Source organism: Agrilus planipennis, unplaced genomic scaffold (assembly GCF_000699045.2).
Source record: "Agrilus planipennis isolate EAB-ADULT unplaced genomic scaffold, Apla_2.0 scaffold292, whole genome shotgun sequence".
In the NCBI taxonomy this organism is placed as follows: Eukaryota; Metazoa; Arthropoda; class Insecta; order Coleoptera; family Buprestidae; genus Agrilus; species Agrilus planipennis.
This window is the reverse complement of record NW_020439168.1, coordinates 238,146-249,274: the sequence shown is the minus strand read 5'-3', so window position 1 is coordinate 249,274 and position 11,129 is coordinate 238,146.

The window sequence follows — 11,129 nt, the reverse complement described above, 5'->3', positions numbered from 1 at the left end:
GAGGTGATCGCCGAAACTGAGGCCTATTTTGAAGCAAAGGACAAATCGTACTACAAAAATGGTATCGAAAAGTTGGAGGATCGCTATAATCAGTGTATCACCCTTGAAGGGAATTATGTTGAATAAAAAAAAACAATTTTGCAAAAAAAATGTGTATTACTATTTTAGGCCGGGGACTTTTCAATTGACCTGTTAAAGTGTGCTTGAAGGAATCGTGAAAATCGGACGGTGGCGGTTGGGGTAAGAAAGATGAAACGGACGGAATGGAGAATAATAAACGATCATATGTAAAATAAAATTATTATTACTACTGCCTAAGTGATCCAAGTAAACCACAGGAAAACTTGGACCAGGGTCTGTCTGCGGGGATTATTCGTGTCCACTCATCAAAACTTAAAATGCGCGGTTCAATCCAATCTATCCGATTCTTATTTCAAACGAATAATAGGAAGCTCTGGTTTCAGCTGTGCACAAAAGAGCTGTCACCCACGTAATTTAACGTGATGCGTCTTGTAGACTAGGTTCCAATCGTTAGCTTTAGTTTTTGATAAAATCAGACTTAGTATTTAAAAAAGTTCATAAATCTACGGATTTATCTGAATAAAATCTACTGAAATCTGTAGGTCATTTTGAAATATTTTTTTATTGAATTACATATTTTTGAGCACATCAGCAGAAAGAGCCGAAAATCGAAACTTCATTTGTCCTTAATTTATTGTATTCTAAATAAACTGCAATAATTTTTGTTTAATACTTCATCTGAAAATGCCCACTACCTCTTTTGTCTCAACATACATGTCCGCACCTCGGGAAATCAATATAGCCAGGTATACATTTTTGTAAATTTTTGAAATTCTTATTAAAACAAATTGATTGAAATTATGTGCCCAAACCAACTCTCTGACTAGTAGGTTTAGGAAAATAGAAGAACTCTCAAAATCGAAGTTTTTTATTTTGACGTAAATCCACATATTCCGTATTTTAAACAGCTGACCCTAAGACAAGAGTCGTACTTGTGGAAATGCTTACTTATTTTTTGAATGATATGAGTATGTGGAAATTTAGATAGATTAGCAATACAAAACAGATCCGTTTTTGTATGTATTTTGTTAACCTTTTGTTTCATTTTCATCATAAGGGCGTCAGCTTTAAGACTGGTTAGACGTGCACTTTGACAACTTCCTATCTTGAGCTAATCTTCGCATTTCCCTAAAACCAGAACATCCCATATCCTTAACTATTCATAAAACCAAATCTGGATCCACCTCTATTCCTCTTAACTCCTGTTCCTGTCTCTAATATGTCTCTGACTAGACCTGAGAAGGTGTCCTACCAAGATATATCGTCTATTTCTTATCGACTTCCATACAGTCCTATGTTCTCCTATTCTGTCTAATATCTCTTCATTTCTAACCTTCTGTATCCATGGTATCCTCATCATTCGCCGATAACACCACATTTCGAACACTTGTAACCTTTTCTTTTCCGCCGCCTTTAACAACGTTTTTAGAATTTCTAAATTAATGGTGCGCGAGCATAGAACTGACTTCTTTTAATTGAAAGCGACTGGACCCTGCGCTATTCTCTGCTTTATATTCCTACTACTCCTTCCGTCTTGACTTATCTAACTTCCTAGATATCTAAAATCATCCCCTACTTCTAATATTTCGTTTCCTATCCTTATATTCGTTCTTTTCTTTTCTTGCATACCAGTATTTCTATTTTACTTTTATTTAATTTGTTCTTTATATGGTCTTTTTTAATATAGGAGGTTAAATATCTATCTCGCACAGTAATCACATTAAATCACACGTGGTTTTCTTTTTTCTAATTTTATATTTACTTAAGTGTGAGTGTGATCTAATATTACTTTAAGTCTATGGATTTTTGAGTCTAAACCTGAAATACTGTGTTGGTTTCCTTTACATACGGTATTTTTTATAACCAGTACACCCTCTAACAGTGATATTTATATTACTCATTACAAAAACTCTTCAAGAGATGTTCTTATTTCGTAATATTCGTCATTAAAAAGTATCATCATTAAATGTTTCAATTGTATATACGGAGATAATATATAATAATGATGCTGCCGCACATTTACTGCTAATGACGTTCAGTAGATAATTTTCTTGCAACAACACTAAATTCACATGCAACCGCTTGTTCTATTACCGTTCAATCGATTCCACTTTAGGAATAATTAGCTCGATCTAGTTTTGTAAGTAGCAACCGTAAAGTCGAAACAAGACGGAAAATTTATTTGTAGCAGTTCAGTTTACTAACGGATTTGAAGTTTTGTACTTTTTGTATTTATAATTTCTTATGCATCTACGTTCTATTCATTATATCCAGTGGAATAACCAAAAAAAAAAAAAAATACAACGTGTAATTATACAACAAACTACTGAAGTGAAACTTCTTCAAACACACAAACATACCGGGATAGGGGTTAAGGAATTGGTTTAATGGTATTATTTGTACACTATGAATTTAAATTTTACACTATACATGCCGGAGTTGCCTGTAACGAACGTTGCATTGAAGCGCGCTCACGGCTCAAGCGATCACCACTACGAACTCGACTACGTGGCCGAGTAGAGGGGGGACATCCATGCGATTTCGTTACATAGCAACTCGTATGAAACGAACTTACCCTACCGTGCGTAAAGAAGTTTCACTTCAAAAATATAACCTCTAATAACCCATGTGTGCACACCATTCTTCCTTTAGATGATTGTCACAATCGGTAAGCCCAGTTTCTTTGCAGCTACCTTACATTCAACTTTTCATGAATCACCCTGTATATATGTATAACACTCATTAGTAGAGAAACCTGCAATGCATGCCATTTTGGAGCTTTGGAGGTTGTTACCAACAAAAGATATAAAACCCTGCATTTCGATAATTAGCTCTCTGTTTTAAAACAGTCTTTTTTTCCTATTTCAACAGGATTATAGACGTGAAACGTACCATTTTTCAAAAGCTAACCATGCACCGAAACTGCATGAAAATCGTCGAGAGGCGCTCGATTGCGTAGCAATTAAAAATTTTGTAACATTCCTACAAATTCTCTTTGTTCAAAAAATTACATTTCGTATTCGTGGGAACGGTTTAACTATACCATGCATTGTTGAAAATTAAAAGCAACAAAGTAACTAATTACTTACTGCTACTAAAAAATAATTCTTTTTAGGAACCAGCAGGAATATTCAAACATCATCATAAGACATTTACCTTTAACAATCTTTTTTAAATTTTTAAATTAACCGTTCACAAACATAGAAGTGACACATTTTAAGCGATTCCACCCTGCGCATCAATGTTTAAAATCTAATGAGATCAAAAAGGCAAAAAATAATTATTATTTTCTGCCCTTTTTAATGTTGTGTCTGATTTTTTTTTATTCATTTTAACTATTTTGATTAGATTAGATTAGATATTACAAGGAATAAATTAACTAAATAAAAAATAAATTGATTGCAAAATTTGTACCGAACAAACAAACAGACAGCCAAGAAAAAGGAGTTAATAAAAAGCCATGCTCGTTTTTGAAAATTTAATAGAGAAGCCAATGGAACTGAAAGAGCTAATTAAAAGCACTTTTTAATATTTCAAGCGGCGATTTTAAAGTTCAAATTTAACTGTCATTGGCAGACGGTAACTGACTGCTCCATTTGAAAACCAATATCGTTTATAGTTCTATTTTGAACTTGTATGTATTTAATTCTCACAATCAATTCATTCAAAAAATCATGAATTGTATAAAAGCGATAAAATATACAAATAAAACCCTACTTTTTTTGGGTAAACTAAGCGTGAAATCAATCGTTGGATGAATGCTGTATATATTAGAGTTGGTAATCATGCTTTTTATTGTTAATGGAATATTTGTAGGAAAGTTATTTATTCGACATTATTTACGATTTATTAGGGCTAACCAAATATTAATGATTAAGATACGTAGAATAAAACTAAAGAGGACCGTTGAGAGAGAGAGAGAGCTATTATGAGGACAGTGATGAAGTGACAGGCGGCGTATGTGTAAAACGCCATAAGGGCGGTGGATACTCTGGTGAGGTATTAAGATGCTGTAAGGGCAGTGGTTACTCTGGTGAGAAAGTAAGGTGCCGTAAGGGCTGTTAATATTTCTGTAGTTTCCTTGGATCACTTAGGCAAATGCTGGGGCAGTAATATTCCACAGATAATCTGTCATTCTCTTCTGTCTTCATTTCTTTGGTCTCATATTTCTCACCTAAACCACCACCAACCCATTCCCACGATTCCTGAAAGGTGGCTCAAGAGGGCCTTCCGCCCTACCTTCCGGCGTAGTCCGGAGGGACTGCCCGCCCACCAGCATTACTGGCTGGTGGGAATGAAACACCCAAAAGTTTTTTTTTTAGTCCACTGCAGATCTAGCTAGATATGCCTGGAGTGGCAGTGTACCTGTAGGTGGCGTATGTTAATAAGGGTAGAAGTCCACTCCTTGACCTGCAATATACAGCAGTCTCCTAAATGTCGGTGGAACTGCGATGATATCGGCACAAGGGCTTTCAGTAAAGGGATAAGTCTCTACACATAATTTGCCAATGTATAGATAAACATTGCAATGGATCCTGGTTATTTAGCTTGGGCCTAGGTGAGACAAACACCAATTGTTTCAGGTAGTCTATCTACAATCGCCGTCAGGGATACCTCATTGGACACAACTGCATCAACTAGTTCGACTATGTTGGGACATCATAAGGGCGGCCCCAACTTGGGCGTCAGCTCGCGTAAGGTTTTAGACTATCTATCGCATTGTATTGTTCTAAAGGGTTTTTGTTATTTTCCGTATATGTTGTTATAGCTTTAAGGCTATTGGTAAATACACATAATTGGTGATGAATTAATTAAATAGGTGAAATACATCATCATCCAAAATGATAATAAAAATCTCTTCTGCATATTAACAAATAAATGAAAATTTGCAACGAAGGTAAAAGTTATCCCAAGTTTGGCCATCGGCCCAAGTACTACTCCTTCCCACCCATTTTGTTACTCAGAAAATATGTGGCGTCTGGTGGCTTTGGAATCTTGTTCTATTACCATTCAGCAACTAATTCGATTTGATTAGTAACTTATAGGAACCCCGAGGTGCAAAACTGCTAACCATAGATAATAGTTCCGATAAGTTGCTGATCAGATATTATTAATAAAATTATTCTTTAAGATTCCATCGTGCCGGAGACCACGTCAACCTAGTCGTCATATATTCAATACGATCTAAATCATGGTTCAAAGTTCAAACGTTTCTGTAAATACTGATCGTTCAACTGCAACACGATCTTTATTGCAAATAGTTACACGCGTCAAATTGTTAATTCATTATCATGTTGGTTCGCGTACGGTTCGTTAGCCTCAAAGAGACAAATAGTAGGTACAAGCCAGGGAGTGGATGAATTAAAGCGAATCTAGGGAATTGAAAATTGCACAGTGACATGCACGGAGCTTAAATATGTTGGAAACAACGACGGGTGCGATGCGATGCGATGCGATGCGATGCGATGCGACTGGCTCTGTTTATTAAATGAATATCGTTCAGTAAGCAGCGGGGAATGCCATGCTTCAAAGATAACCTTATATTATTATGCTTGCTACGCACACTTTTCGTGGCGCGGAAAATTAAAACGGGCAATGCAAAAGGAAATTAGATCGCGCGAATATTGCTGTAAAGGACTTGTCTTTCTGGGTTCGTTCCTGCTCGGTTTCACTTCTTAAACGCTTTACGGCTGCTTAAAAGCATTCCGAATTAAAGGAACTTCTCTCGTGAAGTGTCAAGTCTGCTGTAAAATCAAAATGAATGGGCTTTCGACCTTAAGGTACTCACTCTCTAAACGTAGTAAAAAAAGGAGAAATTCTAGATTGGAACATTTTGTATTCTGTGAAGGAAATCATAAATTAAAATACTAACTGTTGTCGATCTCCAGGAGGACCTTGAGTAATCGATAAACAATAAATATTAGTAACATATGGAAATATCTAAAGGCCTGGGTTCGTAAAAGGGGAAGATAAATAGGGAATTAAAATAGAATCAACCTGATAACCGTTTGATTTCAATAAAAAAGTGAGAAGTTATACCATTTTATAACAAAGATTAGCTGCAGGGTTCTCATAAATGAGTTCATACATCAAGATGTTGTCGGAAAATAATCCTAGGATTGTGGAAAATAATGAGAGACAGTTTCCCACAATGGATTTCGATCCGGAACAATGGGAGTTGCCACGAAGAACTACGTCAGAACAGTGAGCATCGAGAGGGTGTCCACATAAGCACCTGTTTGGTTTCCAATAGGAAAGAAATCATGGAAATTCATGAGCGGAATCTTCCATAAATGCAATAATGTTGGGAATGCTTCAACAGCAACAACAACAGCAGCAGCGGGCGCTTCCCGCAACCAGGTGGTAGTGCAAAGTGTTGTAATGTGATACCGGACTGTTCCACTTTTTGGCGGTGGACAAGGTACTTTCGAGGCGATAAGTACAATGGTTACAATAACTGACTGGAATAGTTTCAGACAGGCTTTTAGGGAGACAGCTGGAGTCAGATTTGGTAAAGGTCTAGATGATGGCCCCCACCCCCGAAGGGGGTGAGGATGGGGGGGATCGAAAGAGGAAGACTCCCCCACCACTGTATTGTCAAAGTAATCAACTTTCAACCCCCATAACTTTTTATGGAGGTGAGACCGCCGCAATTTTTTTATGGGGTTTTACTCACCACCCGCTTTCGATCCCCCTACCCTCTTTCGATCCTCCCTACCCTCTTTCGATACCCCCTACCCCCACCCCCATCTAACCCCATNAAGATAAATAGGGAATTAAAATAGAATCAACCTGATTACCGTTTGATTTCAATAAGAAAGTGAGAAGTTATACCATTTTATAACAAAGATTAGCTGCAGGGTTCTCATAAATGAGTTCATACATCAAGATGTTTTCGGAAAATAATCCTAGGATTGTGGAGGAATAGGGGTTGCAAATGGAAGAGGACCACAAAGAACTACGACAGAACAGTGGGCATCGAGATGGTGTCCACATAAGCACCTATAGGGTGTCCAACAGAAAATAAATCATGGAAATTCATGAGCGGAACCTTCCATAAATGCAATAACGTTGGGGATGCTTCAACATCAGCAGCGGGCGCTTGTCAGTGCACCAGGTGATAGTGCAAAGTGTTATAATGTGATACCGGACTTTTCAACTTTTAACGTTGAACAAGGTACTTTCGAGGCGATAAGTACAATGGTTACAATAACTGACTGGAATAGTTTCATACAGGCTTTTAAGAAGACAACTGGAGTCAGATTTCATTGAAACAAAAGAACAAGTGGCTATTGGATTATGGTCCAAGAACTTGAACAGTTTTATTATGTCCCGCTGTCATGCTGATGGAGATGAAGCTTATCGAAACATGGTACAATATGAGTTGATAGAAGAACCATGAGAAAATCAAAAGGACACAAGTTCAATTCAATAAAACAAGGGAGTTATCAGAATAAGGAAAACGCTTTTTAAAAAAATCAAACATTAGTAATATTCTTGATCAAATTCACCATGCTATATGCTTATTACCAGTGCCCATCACTAGTCTTTCTTCGACCCAAGCTCTGACCTATACGTCACCACTGCCCAACCTCTAATCTTTCCAAGACTCTGCCACCACTGTCTTGAATCTGACGATTCTTTATAGATATTGATAAATTCGTCGATATTTCTGGAAATACAATTGAATCAAGACTGAGGGGGAATAGTACCATCATTAAGTTTTTACCTGGTACAATTACTAACCGTGAGGCGAAATCTTACCATATCCACATAATTAGACGTTCCTGTTTTTATTTTGGTAATGGTGGCTAGAAGACCATGGGTAATCTGATTAAGTACGAGTCATTTTTCAGTTTTCAGCATTTTTTTCTTTGACGTGACGTCTTATAATTCGATGGAGCCGGCTGCACGCACGAAAAAACATGACTCGTGCGGCGTTACCTCGCTCTGATGCGTTCCATTTAAGGCTTGAAGTGCAAGCGAGAGCGCGGAACGAGCGTCAAAGAGGCACAATCGGCCTCCGCGTTCGGCAGCGTTCGACATCTGTCTCTCTCCTACTTGAGTGAGCGATGCGTCCGCGTGGACAGCTGCTATACAATAATACATTTCCATNCGTTAGCCTCAAAGAGACAAATAGTAGGTACAAGCCAGGGAGTGGATGAATTAAAGCGAATCTACGGAATTGAAAATTGCACAGTGACATGCACGGAGCTTAAATATGTTGGAAACAACGACGGGTGCGATGCGATGCGATGCGACTGGCTCTGTTTATTAAATGAATATCGTTCAGTAAGCAGCGGGGAATGCCATGCTTCAAAGATAACCTTATATTATTATGCTTGCTACGCACACTTTTCGTGGCGCGGAAAATTAAAACGGGCAATGCAAAAGGAAATTAGATCGCGCGAATATTGCTGTAAAGGACTTGTCTTTCTGGGTTCGTTCCTGCTCGGTTTCACTTCTTAAACGCTTTACGGCTGCTTAAAAGCATTCCGAATTAAAGGAACTTCTCTCGTGAAGTGTCAAGTCTGCTGTAAAATCAAAATGAATGGGCTTTCGACCTTAAGGTACTCACTCTCTAAACGTAGTAAAAAAAGGAGAAATTCTAGATTGGAACATTTTGTATTCTGTGAAGGAAATCATAAATTAAAATACTAACTGTTGTCGATCTCCAGGAGGACCTTGAGTAATCGATAAACAATAAATATTAGTAACATATGGAAATATCTAAAGGCCTGGGTTCGTAAAAGGGGAAGAGAAATAGGGAATTAAAATAGAATCAACCTGATAACCGTTTGATTTCAATAAAAAAGTGAGAAGTTATACCATTTTATAACAAATATTAGCTGCAGGGTTCTCATAAATGAGTTCATACATCAAGATGTTGTCGGAAAATAATCCTAGGATTGTGGAAAATAATGAGAGACAGTTTCCCACAATGGATTTCGATCCGGAACAATGGGAGTTGCCACGAAGAACTACGTCAGAACAGTGAGCATCGAGAGGGTGTCCACATAAGCACCTGTTTGGTTTCCAATAGGAAAGAAATCATGGAAATTCATGAGCGGAATCTTCCATAAATGCAATAATGTTGGGAATGCTTCAACAGCAACAACAACAGCAGCAGCGGGCGCTTCCCGCAACCAGGTGGTAGTGCAAAGTGTTGTAATGTGATACCGGACTGTTCCACTTTTTGGCGGTGGACAAGGTACTTTCGAGGCGATAAGTACAATGGTTACAATAACTGACTGGAATAGTTTCAGACAGGCTTTTAGGGAGACAGCTGGAGTCAGATTTGGTAAAGGTCTAGATGATGGCCCCCACCCCCGAAGGGGGTGAGGATGGGGGGGATCGAAAGAGGAAGACTCCCCCACCACTGTATTGTCAAAGTAATCAACTTTCAACCCCCATAACTTTTTATGGAGGTGAGACCGCCGCAATTTTTTTATGGGGTTTTACTCACCACCCGCTTTCGATCCCCCTACCCTCTTTCGATCCTCCCTACCCTCTTTCGATACCCCCTACCCCCACCCCCATCTAACCCCATGACTTTCTATGGGCTGAGACCGCCACGAACTTTTTATGGTACAGTGATGGAGGAGACCTCCTCTTTCGATCCCACCCACCGAAGGGGATGGGGGGCCACCATCCAGACATTTACCTCAGATTTCATTGAAACAAAAGTGGCTATTGGATTATGGTCCAAGAAATTGAACAGTTTTATTATGGCACGCTGTTATGCTGATGGAGATGAAGCTTATCGAGACGTCGTGCAATATGGATTGATAGAAGAACCATGAGAAAATCAAAACAAGGGAGTTATCGGAATAAGGAAAACGCTTTTTAAAAATATCAAACATTAGTAATATTCTTGATCAAATTCACCATGCTATATGCTTATTACCAGTGCCCATCACTAGTCTTTCTTCGACCCAAGCTCTGACCTATACGTCACCACTGCCCAACCTCTAATCTTTCCAAGACTCTGCCACCACTGTCTTGAATCTGACGATTCTTTATAGATATTGATAAATTCGTCGATATTTCTGGAAATACAATTGAATCAAGACTGAGGGGGAATAGTACCATCATTAAGTTTTTACCTGGTACAATTACTAACCATGAGGCGAAATCTTACCATATCCACATAATTAGACGTTCCTGTTTTTATTTTGGTAATGGTGGCTAGAAGACCATGGGTAATCTGATTAAGTACGAGTCATTTTTCAGTTCTCCACATTTTTTTTTGTTTTTGCAAAAGGTAATTCACATTTACATGTTTAGAGTTGTTGCTTTTATAAACTTCTCTACATTCGAGTACACGCTGTATCTCCTGTTCATTATAAACTCGCGACAGTTATATGTAAACGCCTATTAGTGATACACAGACTGGGCCGTGTAAGAACAAGTCTCTACGTAGTTTCTTTAACGCGCAATGAACGAACTCATTAATAGAATGCAATTACCGAGGTCCGTTACGTAATCAATTAAAATCCGCGTCGGTCAAAGGAGGACTCTTGCGTAACTAATTGTCTTCCGTCCTTCTACGACCCAGTTTCCCGCTAGAGCGGTTCATATTCCGTAATCACAAGAATTCTTGCGGTCGTTCCTTGAACTACTCGTCGGTGTGGCGGTCGCTTTATTGGCAACTATTTACAAAAAGTAATATCTGAGCGCTTAAGTCACCGTTGCGTTAATATTTCTCATTTTCTCAGAGTCAATTTCATTAGATTTTAACAATGGGCAATAACAAGTGAAAATGTTAATTATGTTGATGATCCAAATTGTTAAGAGCTCTGGTCAAAAAAAGGAGTGCATGGCTGGGATCTACTTTGTCTGTCTTCTGGGTCAAAACTGGTGGCTCGGTTCGCTGAGTGGGTCAGCACTATGCAGTTAAATTGTTATTATTCAAAAACGTAACGAAAAACATAGCTGAAATAGATGCATCATCATAAGGTCGTCAGTCCTAAGATTGGTTGGACACGCACCTCCACTTTTTCCTATCCTGATCTAATCTTCGCTTCTCCCAAAATTAGAACAACCCA